Here is a 25,192-nt window from a genome sequence, read left to right as displayed (position 1 = left end):
CAACCAAATGTCACATCCTCAGAGATGCTTTCCCTGACCATGTCCCTAAAAAGGCAGTCCTTTCTTCTCACTCTTTGTATCCTCATCCTGCTTTATTTTGCTTCACAGCACTTATTACCACCTGTCATGTATTTATTTGCTATGTGTTTTTGTTCCCCTCACTAGAATGAATGTCTATGAGAGCAGGATCTTTGTTCTGCTCACTGTAGGGACCATGTCCCTAGAACAGCATCTAACATAGAGCAGAAACTTCATACATATTGACTGAATGAATGAACACACAGGCCTTGTCCTCACAGAGTCTCCAGTCTAGGAGAGGAGCAGACCAATCACAATAGTGCTGTTTGAAGATAAGGGCAGAGCACTCAGGAGGAGAGGAGGGACACCCAGTCCAGACAGGGATGGATGCCTGAAGAAAATGACTTTGTGGAGACAGAGCAGGACTAACTGGGGACTGAGGGTCAAGACAGAGAAAGAGGATGGAGTCTGGTAGATTAGCCAGGTTGGGGACCACTTCTCCCTCTAGGTCAAGAGAAGTGGGTGGATGATGAAATGAAGAACAGGTAGAGGTGTGGGGTCATGATAGAAAGTTGAGAAGGGCCATTATACAACAGGACCCTAACTTCAATGTGGGAGAGACAGATGTGGAAGTTAGCTTTGGGGCCAGGGGAGACATCATCTTGGGAAGAAATTTTTTAGAATAACTTAATTGGCTTCTTTGGTTGTGCCAAGATAGCTCTTGGGGAATACTGGAGCAGAAGGCAGAAGGCCACATAAATGGCTTTGCATAAGAAGTGGACAGGACATTCAATATTCAGCCTCAGAAAGTGGGGTCCTATTGGCAGTGAAGAAAGCAGACATGGCAGTTAGGTAAGCAACTGATCTCACCTGCCCCAACAACAAAGTCTTTTTGCCTGAGGATAATAAAACATTTGTTGGGGAAAAAGAAATAGCAAAGCCTTAGGGGTAGAAGAGGTGAGGAATCTGGGGAGTTCCAAGGAGGAATTTGAAGAAGAGGGAACAATGGAGGAAGCTAGTGTCCAAGAGGAGGGGCCACTATGAAAAGTCCTCACTGGCGGGAAGGGGTGAGGACCAAGGCATACATCCCTTTTGGCATACAGGGATGTACCAGAGTCACTTTAAATTGTCCTTCTTCACTGGGCTGTGACATAATCTGAACTGCCCATCTTTACCCCCTACATCACAGACATCTAGTATGCACAATGATCTGGTTATGAAGAAATTAAGATCAATGTAGGACAGAGAAAAGTAACAAATCAAAAGCTACTCAGTGAGTGGGAATTTGGCAGCAGTAAATGAGATTCTGGTGCACGAAGATGAAAGTTCTAGTCCCCCGAATCCCTTCAGAGACATGGGGAAGGGTACTGAGTTTCCCGTCTATGTGGGATGGGGCTGGAACTTGTTTAACTGCTTATTTGAGAAAAAAGTGACCACATTCTGATTTTTACTTTACAATAGTAGGGCACAGATGATGTTGTTGCTAAGGGTGAGGGGGCATTAATGGGGTTTGGGCATGTGGGGAAAGCAGAAATTTGGAAGAATAGCTGTACAGAGTAGGACAGTGATAGATACAAGGATAACCTTATATCCCCTAAACCCAAGCTGTGGAAAACGTAATTCAATCAAAGACTTTACCACACTTGGCGAATGCATATTGGTCCAGGTCTAAAGCTTTCCTGAGGGTCTTTCTTGGAGAGAAGGGAGTAAAAAAAGGTCAACGCCTAGAGAGGGACAAGTAGCAGAGGAATGATTTTAATCCTATGGACAAAAAGCCCAGCTCCTATTATCTTGGTCAGAAGTCTGTTGAGGCAGTGACCTGGAAAAATTGGTGATGGTTTGGAGTAGATAGAGTGAGGACTGGACCTGACCAGAGAAATGTAGAAGCACTGAGGAGTAGCACTGGATGCCCAGATAATGTTGATACCAGGAGTTGGCAGAAATTTCAATCCACTGGAATGAGTTAATTCCTCCAGAAGCTTCCAAACCCTGAGGGTGGAAAAGAAGAAGGAGATGGCTGGATTGATCAGCAAGACAGTGGCTGAAAGAATGTCCCATGGGCACTGGGCTGGGTACAAAGTGATCCAGAGATAGGAAGGAGGCAAAGGAATCTGAGGAGAGTGACTAAGTTCAGCTGAGCTTCCAACCCCTGAGGGTGGAAAAGAAGAAAGAGATGGCTGGATTGATCAGCAAGACAGTGGCTGAAAGAATGTCCCATGGGCACTGGGCTGGGTACAAAGTGATCCAGAGGTAGGAAGGGGGCAAAGGAATCTGAGGAGAATGACTAAGTTCTGCTGAGCATGTAGAACACTTGTAGTAGAGGGAAGAGAGGAAGAGAGCCAGAGATAGAAGGCCATGGCCTGAGACTGACATCTTAGAGTTGAGGTTTCCAGAACCAAGCATGTCTGGGAGAGAAGACCTAGGGAATGGACATGGGAGTGAGCTGGTGACGTGGGGTATAGACATAGAGTATTGATTCAAGGGCATTTGAAGCCAGCTTGTGGGCTGGGTGTGACAGAGACATCTAGATCTCAGAGAATGTTGGCTGGAATGAAGCAGAAAGGGAGATTCTGCATCATTGGGTGCCAAATTCCCCAGGACTGAGGAAGACAGAGTGAGTCCATGAGATGATAGTAATGAGGAGTGGTGGGTAGTAGCTAAGCCTGATGGCAAGCCCTTCAAAGGGAGAAGGGACTTTGTATGACAGTGAGAAATGGTAGAATAGCAGTTTTTGTGGAAAGCCAGTTCCATTCCTAGGAAGGTGTGAGAGGTGACACAGCATTCCCTCAAGGGCTGCAGAGGAAGTGGTGAGATTAGGAGGGTTGGGCTTCAGTTACAGCAAGGAAGCAGAGGCAATGCTCCATGAAAAGGTTGATGATGTAGATTTCAGAAGACACAATGCAAGCACCAGCACAGACAAAGCAGTGAAAGAAAGAATAAATGCAAAAGGAAACACAGAGTGGTATGAACAATGCTAAAGGTGAAAGATAGGTTGACTAGAGAGTCCCAAATTTTACTGGGTCGCTGGAAATCATAGAGACAAGACTCTTGGGAGTGATGACTGTCCAGAGGCTACAGGTTTCCTTGTTTGGGTGATGTGGAAACCTGCTGAAGTTTTTACTCTGTGTCTGAATGGCTGAATTTACATGCCAGTCCCAAGTCCCATAATGAGCTGTGACCCCCCCCTCCCCCCACTCTCCACTCATTGTCTCCTCTCTCCTGCATTCTCCGTGTCCCCCTGCACTGGCTTATCTCTTCTGTCTTCAGGCACACACAGGCCATCTCCTCTGGTTACCATCTTCTCTCTTTCCTATCTTTCACTGCAAACTTCCCAATAACTGCCTCTATTTGCCTACCACGCTCTTACATACAGTCTATCTTCTGATCTCACCTGTCTACTAAAATAGCTCTTGTGAAGCCACCAAGCCTCTCTGCACTGCCAGCAACTAGGGGCATTCATTTCCCCACCTTTTCTTCCTTGATGTCTCAACAGCCTTTGGCTGGATTCCTCCATACTTGAAACATTCTTTTCTTGGTTTTCTTCACTCTCTTGCTTTTTAACTCTTCTCATTCCCTTCTTGACACTTCATTCTCTTTCTTATTCCTTTAATAAAATCATTCCTTCTCTGGGCCTATGCTGTTCTCCCCACAAAAAGTACAGTGTAGTAGTTAGACACATGGAAGCTGATGCCAAGCAGCCTGGATCCAAATTCTGACCCCACCACATGCCAGCCAAATGTCTTTTGGAAACCTAAGTTTTCCAGGACTCAGTTTCTCCATTCAAAAATTGGTATGATAATAATGTCTACTTCATAGGGTAGATGAATTGGCATTTACTGAATACCAATGAATGTTGTACACTTTTCGGGTACTCAATGAACCAATACATACCATCTGAAATGTGTTTGTGCTTCTTATGTTCTACAGTTGGCATAAAAAAAAATCTGGATTTCAGCCAATGACTATTGTATTTGACAATATTTGTTCTTATTAAAATTACCTGGGCAAGCCCAGTGTGGCTATTAACTTTATGTATCAACTTGACTGAGCTAAGAGATGCCCAGATAGCTGGTAAAACATCATTTATGGACTTGTCTTGAAGGTGATTCTGAAAGAGGTTCATATTCAAATCGGTAGATTCAGTAAAGCAAATTGTCCTCCCCAATGTGAGTGTGCACCATACAATCTGCTGAGGGCCCCAATAGAAGAAGAAAGTGGAGGGAAGGTGATTTTTTTCTCTCTGTATAAGCTGAAACATCCATCTTCTCCTGACCTTGGACATCATTTCTCCTGGTTCTAGGTGGTTCTTGGGTCTTTGGATGCAGGCTGGGACTTGCATCATCAGATGGTTTTCACACCTTCTGGTTGGGATTAGGGAGGGGAGGGTGGGTAATGGGTATTGAGGAGGGCACCTGTTGGGATGAATACTGGATGTTGTATGGAAACCAATTTGACAATAAATTTCATATTGAAAAAAAAAAAGAACTATATCACCAGTCCTTCTGGCTCTCCAGCTTGCAGATGTGGGACTTTTTAGCCTCCATAATTGCATAGTCCAATCCCTCATAATCTATTTCTACATATCTATATCTCTAAATATTCTATTGGTTGTATGTCATTGAGGATCTTGACTAATACACCTATATTTCAAATACAGAGTGATCTCCACTCTGTAACACACATCTGTGCACATCTAATTGGACTAAACCCTGTATCTGTCAGCCAGAAGCAAGCCTTGAGGGATTTCATTTGTAGAACTGATCAGTCATATTTATATTGAACACACATTGGCTAAGTCTTTGTTTCTTGATGGCAATTCATTATCAGTTCCAGTTGTTTCTGCAGGTGACTCTTTAACCTCATTAAATTCCATTGAGGAAACCACCAAGTTTCAAGTTACATAGTTCATTCCTGCCTCTAAGCAACCCTGAACCTAAACATGAATTTTCTAAGAAAGAATAGTTTCCTGCTCTCAGAGAGAGAAAGAGAAGGAGGAAGGGAGGGAGGGAGGGAGGGAGAGAGAGAGAGGATTTGATAATTCCAGGCTTCAAAATTTCACCAGAAGTGTTGTCAATGTAAAGCCAAAATGATCACTTCAGTCTAAAATGAGTAAGTAGGGTCTTACAAGGGGGAAACTGGTTATTCAGCATTGGTACAGAAAACAGCTGATGGATATGTGTACTTGTCAGATTGTTCTTTTAGGACTTCATACACCGAATTCCTATGTCTTGCAATGACATCATATTTCCTTTTCTGATTTATTCAGGGAGATGGGAATCAGCTAACCATTTCTCCCCTGGTGTTTCTAGCTCAGTACTTGTGTTTCCATGGAGCACCCCCTGTCCACACAGGCTGCTCATGGCCTACCCAAGCAGCTGGAATCAGGTGGGAGCCCCTGATGCTGGGAGGGCTTCCCTGAAAGCCCATGGGGGCTGTATTTAACAGTCTTGAAGAGTGAAACCTTGGGCAGAGGGCCAGGAACAATCTGTGTAACCCACTAAGCTAATTATTCTCTCTGCAGATGGTGTCCTCCACTAATCCTCTCTCAGTTTGTCATAATCCAGTTCTGTTCTGAAGAGAGCTGCTGGGTGTCTGGCTTCCATGTAAAAGGACTGTCTGCTTAAGCAGAGGAGGTAGGTCACCTGCTCTGTGGGGCTGGGGCTCTGGGCTCTTAAGCCAAGGAGAGCAGCCGCAAGGGCTGTCCAGAAGAAGGCCACTAGTCCTGTGGCCCCGGGAGGCTGAATCAGCTTCAGAGAGAGGGGCAAGCATCCACAGTGGTCTGGCTTTCCTCCACTGGCCACTTCCCTGGGGTCTCAGAGGGCTCAGAGGAGCCGGCCATGCTCTTTTGCTCTGCAGAGGATGGTGAGTCTTTTTGAGTCTCAGTAGGTCTGTGTCTCTTAGGGTCAGCCGCCCCAGGGGTAGAGTATCTTGGCTCTGGGAAGTCACAGCCAAAAAGGAGGTGTTTCAGCCTGAGACTCTGGGAGGGACGTCTTGAGCAGGATGCATGTGGTGATGCAAGATTGGTTCTCTTCCCCCAGCTTGCTGGGCTGTTTGGTGGTAGGTCATGTTTAAACACGGTGCTGCTAAGATTCAGGTTCCTGCTCGTTAATTTACAGGATGTTAATATTATATAGCCTGTCTGGTTCTCCCACCTGCACCGAGGGGGTGAACAATGCAGTCACTGGAGCCAGAGAGGGAGAAATCCCTCCTGAGGACCCCCCTCAGTCTCTTAGGGTGGAGGGGAGGTGCCCCTCCACTCCTACAGGGTGAGGATGGCCCACGGCAGGGTGGTTCAGGGGCCATGTTTGCTTCTCAGAGGATCAAGACTTCAAGAGAAGGCTATAAAGAGCCAGGGCGAATATAGAGATTGGCAGGAAAAAGGGTCAGGAGTCCCTAGGAATTACATTATTGAATTTCCTCTACTGGCTTCAGGGTTAGCATCATTGCACCCATTCCTACAGAAGAAAATGGGGCATGGAGATGTTAAATTATGGAAGCACCACTAAGTCAAACCCAGTCTGCCTCAAACCTCTTTCCTCCTTGTTGCTCTTTTTAGTCATCCCTGGTTGAGGCAAATGCCATCCTCCTGTCCCAGGTTTAATGACAAAAAGACCGAGACTTGGGGTAACTGGGTGATTTGCAGAGGACACACAGCCAGTGAGGGCAGACTCTCAGCCAAGTCCAGCATGACTGACACTAATTATCTCTGTGCTTCAGTTCTGCACCTTCCCATTGGGCTCCACCCTACTGCAGACTCATCCTGTACTTGGAGAAGGAGGTCCACTCCATAGTGATGGGCAAGGGGGCATGAGCCACTGCCTTCTGGCAGTGTAACCATGAAGGAGGCCCGGGAGGGCATCTGGTTCCTTCCCACAGCCCAGAAGTACACCTCAGACAGTGAGAATATCCTCTGCTCTGGGAAATTTCTAGAGAAGTATAACCTGCATTATTCTTTGTTTATGCTCTTAGATATGTAAACATCATCCAGAAATCCTCTTATTATGGTGGTCTCAGACAGGTCTGCTTTCCTTATCTAAGCTGGGGGAAATAGGAGAGCTGGTTGCCATTTTCAGCACCAACGTGCTTAAATGTATGTTTGTGTATATGTGTGTGGGTATGCATGTCTATATGTGCGTGTCTGTGTGTGTGCATGCCTGTAATGTGTGTGTATGTGACTGGGTGTTTGTGTGTTTGTGCATGTGTATGCACATAGGTTTGTGTGTGTGTGTGTGTGTGTGTGTGTGTGTGTGTGTGTATGCATGTGTGTGTGTGCTGATGCAGGGGACCTGGTTTTGCTGACAGACCACCGGACTAGTGGTCACAACGCCTAGACCTGCTGACTGCATGATAGCCCTGCTCTCTGGGCTTTGGCGTTCTAGGTGGAAAGCTAGCAGGATGGAGTCAAGGAGCCATATCTTCTTTCCAGTGCAATAGCCTATGCATGCAGTGTTCAGCAGCTTTCTCAGCTCCAAGTTAAATAACCCCAGTCCCCATAACCTTTCCCTGTAAAGCACATTTTCCAATCCTTTAATCATCTTGGTTATTTTCCTCTGAACTCCCTCCAAGATACCTATGTCATTGGATAAGTATGTCGTATAAATTAGTCGGTAAATCAATCTGTCAACAATATCTCTTGAGCAACCACCCTGTGGCTTGCAGGAGGTGCTGGGCTGATACAATCCAACCACACAGGAACAGAAAGATTTTTTTCACTGTTGCTCAGACCAAGGGTTCATTTGTCCAGCAGTGGCCTGAGGCATAGTAGACATGCTGGGAAGATATTGTTCCTTCCAATGCCATCATCTCCAGAAGCTCAGGGCTGTGCCTCAACAGCAGTATCTGAGAATGTTTTCAGTAAACACTTAAGGGCACCTGTTCTGTTCTGAGCCCTGTGCTAGGCAATTTGAGGGTTATAAAAATGAGTGTGATGCTCCCTGACCACCTGCACAGAGTACAGAGTAGGGTGGATTCAGAAGCAAAGAGGGGTAAGTGGGTCCTGAGGACCTAGCCAATCTCTCAGCTGCAGATAGGACATTGGTGCTCAATGTGGGCTTCTTTGAAAGCTTTTCTCCCAGATGCAGCATAATCAACAATAAAGCGAAATAGCCAAAATATTTCAGAGTTTGGAGGAAACCAGGCTTTTATCTGAACAATGATTTCACTCCTCATTAACTGGGTGAACCTTGGGCGAGTTAGTTAAGTTCCTGAGTCTCAGGTACTTTACATGGCAGGGTGATAGCTACCAAGAGGGATTGTTTGAGATGAGACAACATCACATTTGTCAAATGTCTGGTGCATAGTAGGTGATTGATATTATAGTCTGCCTTCCCCTCACCAGCTCATTAAGGATCAGTTTCTGCAGTCTTCAGTTCCTTTGGTTGGATCTTGGCCATCCCACTAGTTGGGGTTTTAAGTTCTATGAGTTGATCATGTGATGTATACAGTATACAACAGTATCATCTTTGCTTATTGATCCTAAAATAATTTTCTTCAAGGTTGAAGGGCAATATTTTACTTATAGTATAGCATATGCTTCATGATTTTATAGCCTGAGATCAACTGTGATCTTAGCTTTTATCTTTATGGTTGGAGTCCATATTCTTTTTTCAGTTTAGCCTTGACTTTTTGTATTAGAAAGAACACTTGGCCCTTGACCAAGACCTCTGGCTAACCTGAAGGATAACTTTGGACAGGTCACTGAAGAGACAGCTGTAGTACAAAGCAAACACTTCTCAAATATAAGTGTGCACCAAAATCATCTAGAGGTCTTTGTAAACAAACACAGATTGCTGAGCTCCATTCCAGAGTTTCTGATACAGTGAGTCTGGGTGGAACCTGATAATTTGCATTTCTAAGACATTCACTGGTGATGCTGACTCTGTGGGTCCAGGGCCTGCACTATGAGAGTCACTGATGTAGGAAGAACAGCTTTGGACCTTAGCGGAGCTTGGCCAAGTTGACCCTTCTGAGCCCGTTTCTTTATTTACAAACCTCTACCTTACAGATTCGATTTAAAGGTAATAATTAGAGAAATTATGATGAGCAAAGAACTGCATAAAGCTATAAAACACAATGTAACTATTAATAGTTTAATATTCTACATCAGCTTTAGCTTACTCACTTATAAAATTTTTATAATGATTAAGTGAGATGACCAATATAAAAGCAATTTATGAAATATAAAGAACTACGGAATTTGGTTCTTATAATTTCCCTAAGCCTCAGATTCCTCATCCATAATATGACAAGGTGCTTAGTGAGTTTATTTTACGTGCCAAGTCATGCGGTAGCTCATTATTCTACATGTGGATAATGCAGGTTTGTAGTTAATACCCTGCTGATGCTGCCTTGTGTCCTGTTGGATCCTTTGGTCAAAGCTCCATGTTGGGCCACTGTTGTGTTAGGATGTTTTTGGCTAAAAGAAACGGAATTCCCAGCTAAAAGTGTTTTTAGGTTAAGGATTTTGTTGCCCAGAGGCAGAGTGATTTCATGGTTGATTAATTCAATGGCTTGACCAAGTTAAGACTCTAGAATTCTTTTGGCTTTGTCCTCGTGGTCACATGGTGGCTGTAGAAGTGCCAAAACTCATATCCACAAACAACAATCAAAAGCATGAAGAGACGAATCCCTGACTTGTATTCTTTTTAATGTATAAAAAAAAAAACCTTTTTAGAAGCCTCTTATTGGCCAGGGTGATATCACATGTCCTTTGATAAGGGAAACGGAATTACATGATTAGTTTAGACTAGTCAAATATTCGACCTCTGTGGCTGGAAGAGATTCATGAAACATGTGGTCACCCAATCAGGCCTCTGTCAGCAAGTGAGAAAGTCAGCAAGTGTGAAAGAGGAGGTGACCAGCAATGTCCCTTTCCAATCAGAGTCATGTCCATAAGGCTTTACTTGCACACCTCCCCACAGCATTATGAGATTTTCCTGTACCTGGGGCACAGCTAGGAAGGCCCCTCACCAGAATATCAAAAAGAAGTTTAAACAGGTATTTGCCATCCTTCATAAGAGAAACGGAGCTCTCTGGGAGTCAGGGGAGCAATCCATCCCACTTTCCCACCAGGGAGGTTACTGATCTATAAGGACAGACTCAGTGGCCACAGAGTCTTTCCCAGGCAAAGTTCTTGACCCTGAGAATTCACAAATCAGCACTGCAGTGTTACTACAGTGTGTGGTGTTTCCTCCTGAATCTAGCATAGTGCCAGTACCTAGAGCATGTGCCTGACAGACACCTAAGTGCTTAAGAAAGATACTCTAACTGCCACAATTAAAGTAGTTTGGTCAGCAAGCAGGTTTGGGGAAAGTGAAGGCTTTCATAGTGGAATAGATTTTGCTAGCATTCTAAGACAGTCATGTCTGTGGAATTTTAAAATCTCATTCTTCTTCCTCTATAAGAGCTTTGTCAACCCATTGGAGTAGTGAATACAAGGGTTTTATGAGGGAAGGGAAGCCCCACCCCCCACCCCAACAGGTTTCTGTTTTAAGGAACAGACTCCTATCTAGGCTCAGGGATGGCCAACAGCTCTGAAAGGAAACAAATCCTGGATGGGAGCGGTTGGCCACAGCCTTCACTGCCCTCGCTCCTTCTGACCATGGGGTGGATGCTCTTGCTCCTGAAGCTCCCCACTTAACCCTTAGTAAGTGACATAGGAAAGCTGTGAGGTTGAGATCCCCAGGGGTGTCTCTAGGGGAGATATGTGCAGAGTTGAGGAAGATAAACACTGAGAAGGTGGAAGATTGTGTCCAGTTCCCCTGTGTGTGTAATGTCTGTCCATGCTCAGCAAAAATGATTTCTCTAAATGAGATCCTACCTGGAGCTCTAGCACAAGAGTCAGATGGACCTTATTGCTTTTCGGCTTTGAGGGTCTCATTTTACTGGCAAAGACATGGAGGTCACTTCAAATAAGACAAAGAACCCAGGGCTTTGGACATCAGGGTCCATGCCTGTTACACCATTCTTTGTGATTTGTTTTAAAATTTTGGAGATGTGTATCAATCAGATCCATGCAGGAGCAGGATGGTGTGGCTACTAGATTTCAGAACTGTGGTTCTCAAATCTATTTGTTGTAAAACTGTCCAAGGCATTTAAAAAACATGGCTCCTCTAGGAGGAGGCCTGGAAGCCTACATTGAAAAGCAATTAATGACAAGGGTTGGTGAGGATGTGGAGAAACTGGAATTCTTGTGCACTGTTGGTGGGAATGCAAAATGGTGCAGCCACTATGGAAAACAGCATGGCGGTCGCTCAAAAAATTAAACATAATATCAACATACGATCCAGCAATTCCACCTCTGGGTACATACGCCAAATAATTGAAAGCAGAGTCTTGAACAGCTTTTTGTACACTCATGTTTAAAGCAGCAGCATCCACTATACCCAAAAGATGGAAGCAACTCAAGTATCTATCAATAGATGAGTGCATAAAGAAAATGCGGTATACATATACATACAAGGATATTATGACACCTGCTACAACATGGATGAACTTGAGGATGTTGTGCTAAGTGAAATAAGCCACCCATAAAAAAGACAAATACTATATGAATTCACTTATATTAGATTCCTAGAGGAATCAAATTCACAGAAACAAAAAGTGGTTCTATCAGAAATGGTAGAGAGGAGGTTTCCAGGGGCTAGGGAAATGGGGAATGGGGAGTTAGTATTTAATGGGGACAGAATTTCGGTTTTGCAAGATGAAGAGATCTGTGAGTGGATGGTGGTGATGACCACTCAACAATATGAATATACTTTATACTTTATATAGTTTATGGAACTATACACTTAAAATGGTTAAGACAGTACCTTTTGTGTTATGTATACTTTACCACAATTGAAAAAAAAAACTGATAGCAGCAACAACAATGAAAATATGCTCTCAGCTGCCACAGATTGGGTTCATTGGGAAGCAGAATCTGAGAGGCAGGTTAGGGTACTGAGGTTTATTGGGAGGTGCCCTTAGAGGGAAGAAATAGGACTGGCAGAGACAGAAGTGGGTTGCCATGGAGTCTTGGTGGAGACTCAACCAATTTTGCAGGAAGTTCTGAAAGTAGACAGCTCTTGACTGCTTCCTTGACTAGGGGCAAGATGACCAGGACTTTATGGCTGGGCTTGCACAGATGCATCATCGGAGGTACACTACGTTGCAAGAAATGTAGTCCAGGGCCAAGCTGCCTTCTGCTGAAGCAGTACCTAAGGGGGCTAACCACTGAGGGCTGTGATTTGAGAAGAATAGGTGCAAAGTGCCTAAGAGCATACATACCATAATAGGCTTCAACACCCATTTTTAAATTTTCATTGCAACCTTCCTAGCACTTTCTGAGGAAAGCATGTCTCCTTGTTTTGTATGTAAGGCATTGAGCAGTTAAGTCACTTGCCTAGCCACATAGCTGGTAAGTAGCTGAGCTGGTTTAGAACTCCAACTTCCTGTCTACGTCCAAGGCTCTGTCCACACCTGCCACCTGTAGATGCAGGTAACAGAGGCTCCACCTTGAGCCCTGGACATTAGAGGAGCTGGCCCTGGCCCATCTCCATTGACACTCCTTCCTAGGGGATGAGGAGTCCAGAGACACCAGGGGATGTGCCCCACCCGGAGTGCATACTGGGGACTCAGGATTCCTTGGAAATTTCTAGAGCCTGCATTGCCTCTTCTCTGGGTCCATGCTCCCAAGGCTCCTAGTAAGGTATGCAAAATCCTTACTAGGTTAATAAATGAAAGACAATATCTTAACACAGCACACACAGGTAAGATACTTAGCCATTCAGAAAACCAGTACTGGTGTCCATGCTTCTGGGTTCAAACCCCAGCTTCCCTCCACAGCTTCTGCCTGTCTCTATGTATTTAAATCTCTTTATGTATTTATGTATTTAAACTTCTCCATTTTCCCACCACAAAATGGAGATGATAGTGGTGGGTCCCACATGTTGTGTGGGGATCAGACTGTCAGGGAAAGTGTAACATAAACAGGTGCTAGTGTTATGAGATCCTCATTACAGCAGGCTCTCCCAGTGACATTGCTGAGTCTGATGCACCCTCTGCTTCTCCTGACCCAGCCTGGTTCTCTCCTGTCTCCAGATGAGGCTCTAAGCTCCGAGGTGCAGGATGTCTCCTGTCATGCTCTCTGGGGTGGCCTCAATGCCCAGCCTGGGGTGTAGTCCGTATCTACTGAATGACAGAATGAAGATGGGGCAGGGTGGCCAACAGGGTATTGAAGGAATCCAGGCTTTATGAGTGAGACAAAATGCAAGCTGGAAGGAGGAGAAAGCTCACATCAGCAGTTGCCTTTTGGGTTCACAGTATGGAATCTTGCACTGGTGACCAATAATGAATGTGTCCTCCACCTGGCCTGGTAGTGACATGGGAGTTGCACTCCCTCGAACAGTGGGAAACAGCCTGTGGGTTATGTTTCTGAGTACTTCCAGAGCCCATAGTTTTATAGTTGGGAACATGGAGACCCAGTCAGCAGAGGCTGAAGGCTCAAGGGCACATGACTGCTTCCCTTCCTGGAGGCTTTCTTTACTGGCAGGATGTGCCCATCCCAGAATGTGTTAGCAGTGATTCTCTAACCTGGCTGTGCTTCAGAATCACCTAGAATGATGGCTCATACCAATTCCCACCCTCAAAGGTTTGGATTCAGTTCTAGGAAGTGATGTTTGGAAAATCTGGGACTTCAACCAAAACCTCTGATGGTTTGGATGATTTGGTGTTGAAGACTGAGGTTTGGGAACCACTGGTTTGGAGAAGATCTTTACAGAAATTAATTTAAGATTTTATTTCTTCTATTTGTGTATTTCTTCATTCCCACAATAATTTAACACATTATAGAAATCCAAGAGATCCAGGGGTGCTTGGGTGGCTCAGTTGATTAAGTGTCTGACTTGGGCTCAGGTCATGATCTCCCAGTTTGTGGGTTTGAGCCCCGTGTCAGGCTCTGTGCTGACAGCTCAGAGCCTGAAGCCTGCTTCAGATTGTGTGTCTCCTTCTCTCTCTGTCCCTCCCTTGCTTGCACTCTCTTACTCTCTCTCTCCCTCTCTGCAAAATAAACAAACATTAAAAAAAATGAAAAAAAAAAAAAAGAAATCCAAGAGATCCAATGTTAAAATAAATGGTCATTAATGTAAAAATCAGTCAAATGGGTTGTTAGTGTTGTATAAGCTAAATAACTACTCAGCTGACTTTTTCATCTTTTATTAGCAATAACATGTATTTACTCAGAGTTGGAGAGAAGTGGTTCTCATTCCTGGCTATATGTTAGAGTCCCACAGGAACCACTAGAAAGTGCCAGTTTGGTAGAGATCTCTGAGGTCGTGTTCTAGGTAGATTATTACATGTAACCAGGTTTGAGAACTCCAGCTACGGCATTGCCAGAGCTCCCACTACTCACCAGCTTCATGGCATCCTCAGGGCAAGCCTACAAAACAGGAAGGGATTTTGTTTTTATTTTATTAATGAAAAAGGATGAATAGGCTGAGGCCCAGACTGGTGAATGAACCAGCCAGAAGCTAGAGAGGGAGAGGTGGTCTTTGTTTATAGATGCTATTAGCTCACCTTGACCCAGTCAACTCTTAGTTGTTACATTTTTCTGTTTAGTTGAGAGCAGGGGTGAATCAGACCTGTGTGACCTTGTGTGCCTTTCAAAGAGCAGAGGGTGGAACAGGGATGGTCTTCTATGGGCTGCTTTTCTTTGGAAGCTACAATTCAGGAGAGCCACTGGCTTTTTGTAGAGTCATAGACTTTCAGGATGGACAACGTCTTTAAGGGCCAACTTGTCCAGCCTCCTCATTTTTTGGAGAAGAAATCAGAAGTCCAGAGATATGGTGTGAAATCTCTGATTCCTCATTATCCCAGTGAGACAGCATCTCAGTCACCTGGTCCAAGTCCTGAGCAGTCCAGTTTCCTAGACCTTGAATAGACCTTGGGTCTTCTTGGAGAAGAAGGTCAAGGAGCAGAGCATAAGATTTCCCAGAGGGCAGAATTGGGCTGGATGTTCTCAGGACCCCACATGACCTTCTCACATCCCAAACTTATCCCTGGCAACATGCCCCCTTGTTGACAGATGCTGGAAGTTTCTGCTACCCTTTCTGATCATCTCCCAATCTCCTCCCACCCACCCTTGGCCACATTTGCCAGAATGACAGACTCTATAGAGTTTTATTGCTCTGGTTTTGAAAATCAGTTTCTTGTAACATACCAGTTGCTTCCATTCTCTGAATTTCCATGACTCCATCAACATGTTTCGGGAGCTGGGTGCTTTGTCACCTACCACCACTTGCCCAGGTGAGAAGTAGCCAGCAAGCCCCCAGGTGAGAAAGGAGTGTTTTTCCAGCACTCACATTAGGTTCTTGGCTGAACCAGGATTTTCTCTTTCCTTATGCAGGGATTACTGGATCACATTCCAGCTTTTTCCAGACTCTTTGTTACCTTATTACCTGGCAAAAGAGACAGATGGAAAGACACTCTTCCCCTCTGCCCAATACACTAATCTAAATGCTTTCCCTTCCTGAGAAGCCAAGAATGTGTCTCTCATCACTGATCCTCGGGTCTTTGGGGAGCCCATAGCAGACTACCCATCATCCCATGGCAGAAGCCAGATTAGGAACCATCAGAAGAGTGGAAGAACTAACATCCAGCACCTACAGGGTGCCAGGCATTTTCAAACTTATGCTTTCATGTAGAACTTGGGGTAATTTTTTTTTCAGACGAGGAAACTGGGGCTTGGGCTACTAGTTAATTTAGCCAAAATTACATAAATAACTAGTAGGTGGGGAAAAGAACCAAAATTTAACTGCACCCATGTAACCATAAGCTTCACTGTGTCTTGCTTGAAGCTCTGCATTAAAAAAGAGAGAGAAATAGAATGTCTGTGACATTCCTCTTCAAAAATATTTTTGTAATTTTTAAAAGTTGATCATGGTTTGGCTAGAGTAGATGTTCTCCTGCTTGTGCTTCCTTAGAGCACCCTGCATTCTTCTTATCTTTCCCTTAAGTTACTAAGCATTTAATTTAGGGGACCCTGGGCACATAGACAATTCTTTTATAACCAAAATATACTTGAGCTGCCTGTTGGCATTTTGCAGCATACTGGTAGAATCAGAGAAACTCATTCTGATATTAAAAAAATTTTTTTTCCAAAGCCAATTATTTACTAAAACCTCCCTAAGAAGCCCCATGGGGTCATTTCATAGCAAAATATCCAACAGATCTTCACCTATCTTCCCCTCCCTCCTGATTTTTTCTAGTTTTCCCTCCAAATTTTTTCCCTCTTGATTTTAGCCAGTACTACTCTCCATTTTTCTCTTACCTTTAACTACCCAATTATTTTTGTTTTTCTTAAGTTTCTTGAGAGTTTTCTAACGTAAATGAATCAAAGCCATCTCTGGTTTTTCAATTCTGCAGACTTCCTCTTGCTCCTTAAGCACAACTAAGCCCCAAGCCAAGTCACCATTCCTCTGTGTGGGGACGGGAATGTTTGGGACTGGACAGGGGGAGGTGAGGCATTGAGAGATGTGGTAAATTGTATGGTGCACTAAGTAAGATTACATGTGACTGCAGGTATGCTCACTTCGGTAGCACATATATATTTGACTGCAAATGATGGAAAATCAAGTTTCAGTGGCTTAATTGAAAAACTCAGAGGCAGTCCAGGGCTGGTATGGTAGTTCCGTGGCCATTGGCATGTAGGCTCCTTCTATCTCTTATCTTTAGTATTAGATTCCACCACGATGACAAAATGGTGCCTGTAGTCATTGTGTACATGTTCCAGGCATCTGGAAGGAGAAGGGAGTGAGGGGGAAAATGTTTTAGCACCCTTGAGAGAGGTTTCCTAGAAACTCCTCCAAATGACTTCTGCATAAAACTCATTGGTCATCCTGGGGTGCCTGGGTGGCTCAGTCAGTTAAGCTTCTGACTGGCTCAGGTCATGATCTCACGAGCCCCATGCTGGGCTCTGTGCTGACAGCTCAGAGCCTGGAGCCTGCTTCAAATTCTGTGTTTCCCTCTCTCTGACCCTCCCCTATTCACATTCTTTCTCTCTCAAAAATAAATAAACATTAAAAAAAAACCTCATTGGTTATCCCCACCTGAAAAAAGAATTTAGGAAATGTCATTTTATTAATTAGATATATTGCAGCCTCCAATATTTAGGATTTTGTGAGTAAGAAGAAAGGGAGGTGGGTATTAACAGTCTTTGCCACACATGGTAAAAATTTTGATCACTCTCCCTCTTGGGACTTTTAAAAACTCTTCAAAATATTAAGTCTTTTATTTTGAGGTAATTGTAGTTTTATATGCAGGTGTAAGAAATAATACAGAGAGATCTATAGTCTTTACTCAGTTTTCCCCAATGGTAGCATCTCATCAGACTATAGTACAATATCACAGCCAAGATATTGACATTGATATAGTCAAGATATAGACATAACCTGCACCACAAAGAATCTTCATTTTGCCTTTTTATAGCCACACCCACTTCCCTTCTTAACTCTGGCAACCATTCCTCTGTTCTCCATTTCTATAATTTTGCCATTTCAAGAAAGGAAGATGAATGGAGTCAGAATATGCAACATTTTGCCTCACAATTTGTGGTGTGCATCAATAATGGTTTGTTCCCTTTTCATTGCTTGAGTAGTATTCTGTGGGATAGATGTACCACCAGTCTGTTTAAGCATTCATTCATTGAAGGACACCTGAGTTGTTTCCAGCCTCTGGCTATTACAAATAAAGCTGCTATGAACACTCATGTAAAGGCTTTTGCGTGAACCTATGTTTTCATTTCCCTGGAATAAATGCCCAAGAGTGCAAATCCCGGGTCTTATGGTAGCTGCTTGTTTAGTTTTATAAGTAGCTGCCAAACTTTTCCAAAGTGGCTGCAATATTTTACATTCCCATCAGCAATGTGGGCATATAAAATTTTAGTCATTCTGATAGGTAGGTAAAGATTTCTCATGGCTAATGGTGTTGAACGTCTTTTCACATGCTCATTTGCAATACATATTTCCTCTTTGGTGAAGTATCTGCTCATGTCTTTTACCCAATTCCTAATCAGATTCTTTGTTCCCTTATGAGTCTTGAGGTTTCTTTATATATTCTAGATAACAGTTCTTTGTTGGACATGTAGTTTGCAAGTATTTTCTCCCATTCTGTAGTTTGTCTTTTCATCTACTTAATGAGGTCTTTTGCAGAACTGAAGTTTTAGATTTTGATAAAGTTAAATTTAATCAATTTTTCTTTTTCTGGATCATGTGTTTGAGTCTAAGAACTTTTACCTAGATCCTAAAGATTTCCTTCTATTTTTTTCTAAAAGCTTTATTATTTTATATTTTACATTAAAGTCTGTGATTTTGAGTTAATTTTTGTATAAGACATGAGGGTTAGGTTGAGATTAATTTCCTTCCTTCCTTCCTTCCTTCCTTCCTTCCTTTAGAATGCCCAATTGCTCTGGGACTGTTTACTGAAAAAACTATTCTTTCTCATTTTGCATTTTTGTCAAAAACTAGTTGGAGATCTTTGTGTGGGTCTATTTGAGAGTTCTCTATTCTATTCCATTCATCTATGTGTCTATCCCTCCACCAATAACTTTTGGGGCTTTTAAAATAAAATTAATTTTTTTTCCACTAAAAATAATGTATTACATGATAGAATATTGAAAATATACAAAGCCAGTTTTTTTTTTAATTACCTGTAGGTACCATCACCTAAGAAAAATTAGAAAAATTTGGAGTACTTTCTTTCCATGTAATTTAAAAATATTTTTATTTGTTCTCCTTTTTATATCATGCATTAGTGTGGATAGGCTAGGTTAGGCTGCATTGACAAATAACTCCCAAATCTCAGTGGCTTAGTCCAATGGAGGTTTATTTCTCACCTACACAGGCAACCCTCTGGGGCTATTGTCATTTAAGTGGTGACTAAGGGGTCCAAGCTGTTTTAATTGGCTCTACTGTTCCAACTTGAGGCCTCCATATCTGTTCACATTTCATTGGAAAGAGCTGGTCACATAGGCCATCTGACTGCAAAGGACAAAGTGTGGTCATATACTCAGGAAGGAGGAATATGACATAGGATTTGTTGAGCCATGGCATTGCATCTGCTCCATATCATATGAAAAATGTTGTATTTTATTTTATAGTTAATATTGCAACAGTCTTTTTCTTGTCTCTTATAAATTCTTTTAAAAAATTTTAGTGATTTAGAGCATAGAAAAAAATCTTGGTGTTACACAGAAGTAAAACTTTTGTTACTTGGAAAGTTGACTTATGCAAAATGGCTCATTTTCCAACTATTTGAGGTATATGAGACTTCACTGTTAAAAGAGTACCATTTCTGAAGTCAAAGGAACAGGGTTGAGCAGTTCAAATCATGCAGCTTTCCTGGGCCAGCCTGTCTCCAAAATCTTACTCCAAAATCTTCCAGTTTCCGTAGTTTCTTTCCTATGATTGGTGTCATTCCAAGGGAGCTTTATTTTTTGTTTTGTTTTTAAGTAGATTAAAGTAGAATCAAAAGACAAACAACAACAACCAACACTGACTATTCAGGATTTAGAACCCTGTAATAAATATATGCCATACAACGTTCTACCAACACCATCCTTTAAAAAGAGGGAAATGCCACAGGGATTTTTTTTTTTTTTTTGCCCATGCTGTTCCTTCTACTTGAAATGCTGTTCATCTATCTTTACCAAATTAACTGTCATTCATCTTTTAATACTTTTAAAAGTTTATTTATTTATTTTGAGGGAGGCGGGGGCAGGAGAGAGAGAGAGGAAGAATCCCAAGCAGGCTCTGCAATGTCAGCACAGAGCCTGATGTGGGGCTCTATCTCACAAACTGTGAGATCATGACCTGACCCGAAATCAAGAATCAGACACTTAACCGACTAAGCCACCCAGGCATCCCCTTAAAAAAAAAAAAAATAGGGGCGCCTGGGTGGCGCAGTCGGTTAAGCGTCCGACTTCAGCCAGGTCATGGTCTCGCGGTCCGTGAGTTCGAGCCCCGAGTCAGGCTCTGGGCTGATGGCTCAGGGCCTGGAGCCTGTTTCCGATTCTGTGTCTCCCTCTCTCTCTGCCCCTCCCCCGTTCATGCTCTGTCTCTCTCTGTCCCAAAAAATAAATAAATGTTGAAAAAAAAAATTAAAAAAAAAAAATATATATATATATATATGTATACACACACATATATATGTACGTATACACACATATATGTATGTATATGTGTGTGTATATATACATACATATATACATATGTATATGTGTGTGTATACATACATATATATATATATATATATATATATACTAAGTTTATTTTCATTCATTTCTTAGATTTGATTTGTTATGGGGTGGAGGGTGGATACCTTGATGCCTTGGTAGTCTAAGTACAGTTTGGCCACGTTTTCTCTACTGTCATGAAACTGAAAGGCTCATAATAAGATGCTCAAATAGCATGGTTTGTTAAATAAATTGAAAACATCATCAGGAAGCAAAGAGAAACAGGTAGGTCAGGTTGACACACTTAGAATTGTATTACCTGAATCGTGGATAATACAATGTCTATATGTCCTGTTTCTCTTTCTCTCCTGCTGCTGATGGGGTTACAAGGAGAAGAACTGAGGGTGAGTGAAGGGCCTTCAGCAGAGCTAATGTGTTGCTTGCTCTGTCAGAAAGCAGAAGCAAGAACACCTGGCCCCAACTGCCCTGCTGGAGCTCCTCCATTAATCTGTTGAGTAGATAATGGGTTTAATCTGTGTCCTTCTGTCTGGTGATCGCATTTATTTGCCTCAGCTCTAATCTCAATAATTCCCACTCTCAAATGATTTGAGTAGAAACTTTTATCTAATATTTTGAAAAAAAAATCAAGGGAAGGAATTATTTCATTTCTTCCTTCAATTTTTTATTTCTGTGTGAAACTGTCTTAAATTTCTGCTTAAGTTGCAGCATCCACGGGAAGTTCCTATCTCAACGCTTCTGTTTAAACTTTTATCATGAAGATGAACGAAACTGTTTTACTATTTGGTTAGACTTCAGTGAGAGTCACTAATGCCTACAAATAAGTGTAAATTTGTTTGAATGTGTGTTTAATTTGAATAGGTAAACTTAGCCAGTATTTTTGTGTTCACATGTGTAATTGACATAAGCCGTACCTGAAACTAATGAAATATTACAAAGCAGGTGTTGTCCAATTGTTCTTTCCTGTTGTGGACTTAGGGGATATTATTCCCCAGGTGTGTGTCTGCTCTGGCCTCTGGTCACCAGCTCCAGGAGTGGGTGCCATTGCCTGCTCTTGCTGGAGAGGGGACCTGGCCCTGGGGCTGCAGACAGGAGGGTGGAGCCATCCTAAGAATTCGTTCCTTATCAGGAGGATACAGAGTCCTGAAAATCCCCCCACCCCCAGAGTTTGTATTTCCTTTTGGATCTCTGAGCATCTTTTGATCTTGAAACGAACCCATTTTTCCTCTCTCTCTTCCTATTTCCCCCCGTCTCTTTGCCCTCCTGTCTCAACCAACTTAGGGAAATAAGTGCCTATATGGGAGATAAGTTACCACAAATAACATCTACATTAACTCTTTCTTCGCAGGAAAGTTCAACTGAGCGCATTATCTAGAGCATCTAGTATATTCTTAAGTGGGTCAACTGACTAAGGGGTAGTTCTTTGGACTATATTTTTTACCGATATATTTATTCTTCTATTTAATACCAAAAAGACCCAGAAAAGTCTTCTGGTTCCTGCATAACATCACACACAGTAAATTTATCACCTCATTGAATCTATCACCTAACTAGTTTGATTTCAATATAGTAGATGAATACGGAAGGAAATACTGTGCTCTCCTCGGACTGTGAAAGGGGGCACAGTAACTCACCAGATGCTGTGATGAGCCCAGATGGTTGGGGAACGTGAACTGATGCCTTTAACTGTGTGAGCATTCAGTTTGAGTCCAGACTCAAACTGTTTCTCCTTACCTGCTCCTTGGACCCTAAGCAGATCCCTCTCCTCTCCGGGCCCCTGATCTTTCACTCTAAATGCTTTCCAAGGATAACTGAGAGTGGGTGAAAGTGCTTTGTATGCCACAAAGAGCCTCCCTTAACAGGAACCTTTTGTCATGGCCCAAGGTCCTCAGGCTTGGAGCTGTTTCATGGGAGCTGTGTGGACAGGCTGAGCCTTGCCCTGGACACTCCCACTCTGTCTGGGCAGCAGTCAACTTTCCAAAGGGCATCTATGCCCAGGCAGCCTGAGTGACAGCGAGGATGGGTTAGTTTTGACCTGCTGCGGGCATCAGGTCCAGCCCTGAATTACCTAATCCCAGCTAAAAGCATTTCTGATTGCTTGACCGCTGACCTCCTGCAGCTGGATTATCAGATGTGGCTTTGGGGAATAGGCTTGTTTATAATGCCAGAGACAAAAGGAGGAAACCCAGAGCAGTTAAAACAACAGTCCTTCCTGTTGCCTCAGTGCCTGTCATCCAAGGAGGTCATTATGAAGCAGGCTCCTTGGGGCTGGTGGGGCCCTGAGATGCAGTTAGAGGGGGAAGGGGAAGAAGAGAGGCTTTGACTTTGCAGGGCAGGTGTTGATGTCTCCATATTACATAGGAGCAGTGACCAGGCTCAGATAGGTTAATTCATTAGTCCAAATTCAAGGCTTTACAGCTTCTAAAGAGTAGCACTGGGACTTTGAGGGGTTCTGGTTGACTGCAAACCTGCTTCTCTTCCCTTTGCCTCATGTTGCCATCTTCATACTGATAGACGTAACCTACCCCAAATGCCCCCAGTGCCCCTCTTCATGGCCCTGACACAAGGCATCCTAGAGTTCTTGTTACAGACTCAGAAAGGGTGAGAACTGGAAGGACCCAAAAGCATCACTTAGTCCAAATAACCCATTTTACAGATGAGAAAACTGAGGCCCAGAGAGATGAAGCAACTCCTCCATGCCCACATAGCACTTAACACTGCCTGGCAGAGGACAGGTCATCCATAGGGAGTTGTTGATTAAATGATGGAATTAGTGGCAGAGCAGGACATGAGCCCAAGCCCCATCCCCATCTGGTTCTCAGTCTGTGCTGGCCTCTTCAAATGGACCTTTGTCCACAGGTCAATGCAGTGGCCTAACCTGGGGGGACTTCTGCTGCCTCCAAGCATTCCATCCATTGGCCTCCAGCTGTTCCTGACTCTCCACTCACTATTCATGCTTTTTAAGTAACTAATATTTATTTTGAAGTAGTTCCAAACCTACTGAAAAGTTGCAGGAACAGTACAAAAAATTCCCAAATCCTCCATGATCCCTGTAGGCACCCAGTCACCCTTACCAACTACTCCCTTAACCAATAGCTCTGTGCCAGGAGGGGAAGGGAAGAGAAGAGCAGAGGAAATGGGAAGCTTTTAGTGTTGCTTATTTTATTTTATTATTGTATTTTTTCATTTATTTCAATACAAGTTAGTTAACATACAATGTAATATTGGTTTCAGGAGTAGAACCCAGTGATTTATCACTTACATATAATATCCAGTGTTCATTACAAGCGCCCTCCTTAATGCCCATCACCCATTTAGCCCATCCTCCCACCCCCCTTTCCTCCAGCAACTCTCAGTTTGTTCTCTGTATTTAAGAGTCTCTTGTTGTTTGTATCCCTCTCTGATTTTATCTAATTTTTCCTTCCCTTCCCCTATGTTCATCTTGGACATCTTAGTGTGTAAATCAAAGGGTTTTCCTTTACCCAGTGAGAACATTGAAGAACCCTGTCCCAAAAGGTTACCTAGTCTTCTTTCTTGACAACACCAAGGATTTCATAGATATTCAATAGGTATTTGCAGAACAAAGGAATGAATTGGTCTCATAGAATAACATGAGTTTTATTAATTATGTTCCCTAGGACATCCAAGAGAAAACAGAAAGTACATGAGGCATTGGGTATCTGGGGGTGGTTTGGGAGTAACAAGGCATGGTAGGGTGAACAAAACCCAGAGATTAACATGAGAGTATTCTGGGTGCCTAGAAGGGGCTCCTCTTGGAGGAGATAATAATCATGGGCTACTATGGATCAAGGGTCACTTGGAAAGCACATGGGCTTTTATCCCCTCACCAACTTGTACCCAGTGAAGTAAACTGACTTCCTCAAGGCTGAATATTGGTCCATAGCAGAATTAGGATGAAGAATCAGTCTACTGACTCCCAAGCCTTTGCTTGTCTCCCTCCATTCCACAGTTCAACTGTTCTGTGCATTTATTATTATTAGCTCATGTTAATGTAACCAAGAGAAGACAAAAAGCTCACAATCTACATATTTTTACTTATGCATGGCAGAAAAAGTGACTAAGAAGACTCAACAGTACCTAAGGCTTGGGTGGATGTAATCCTGAGGGATGTAGGGCCCCTAATTCTGGGTGGTGAGGGTCCCAAGGAAACTGGAGAGGCCATGCCTATTGGTGTCCCTTGAGGAAGAGGAATCCTACTTGGGGGTTAGTGAGTTCACAGGTGAAAGAGACATAATGCTTGGAGGTATATTTGCTCTGCCAATAGATGGGGTGGGGCCCCCTGGCCAGGTGGGTCCTATGTAGGGACTTCAGTGACATTGATAGTAGTAGCAAATGTAGCAGCCACCACTGTGTCTATAGACTCAGTTCCTGTTGGGATGTCCCTCAATTATTTGGATGACCTCCTAGTTAAGCAAGAGCCCAGGGACTTGGTACTCTTCTGCCAGCTTCCCTGCTAAACCCAGAGCTGCCTTCAGCTCCAGCAAGCAGTACCTTCAGTTCCAGCAAGCAGTACCTGAGCAATGCCGGTAATTTTGAGGATAGAACTGAACAGTCATGGAAACCAAGTTCTCCCCAGACCCACTACCTTGCATCTATGCTTTGACTGTTCTGCTTTCTTTGATTTGATCTTCCTCAACTCATTGCAATCACAAAGGATCAGTGCACATGCTTGTAGAAATCTTGAAGTTGCCAGTGAAGATGAGGTTGTACAGTAGGGTGCATCTTGTCCTGTGGTCTATGTGCTGAGAATCTTGCTGCTTTTGCCCACCATGGTGGTTTCTCTTTCTTGGATACTGGAAGAGCATGTATTCTGAACTATTTGCACAAGAGTGAGTGACTAAGGTGTTAGACGGGAGCCAAAGATACTTTCTTCCCTCTGTAGGTGCTCTGTGGCATGAGTATTCCACCCCATTTCATGTCCCTATCATC

Source organism: Prionailurus viverrinus, chromosome B1 (genome assembly GCF_022837055.1).
Source record: "Prionailurus viverrinus isolate Anna chromosome B1, UM_Priviv_1.0, whole genome shotgun sequence".
Taxonomy (NCBI): domain Eukaryota; kingdom Metazoa; phylum Chordata; class Mammalia; order Carnivora; family Felidae; genus Prionailurus; species Prionailurus viverrinus.
This window is presented reverse-complemented; position numbering follows the sequence as displayed.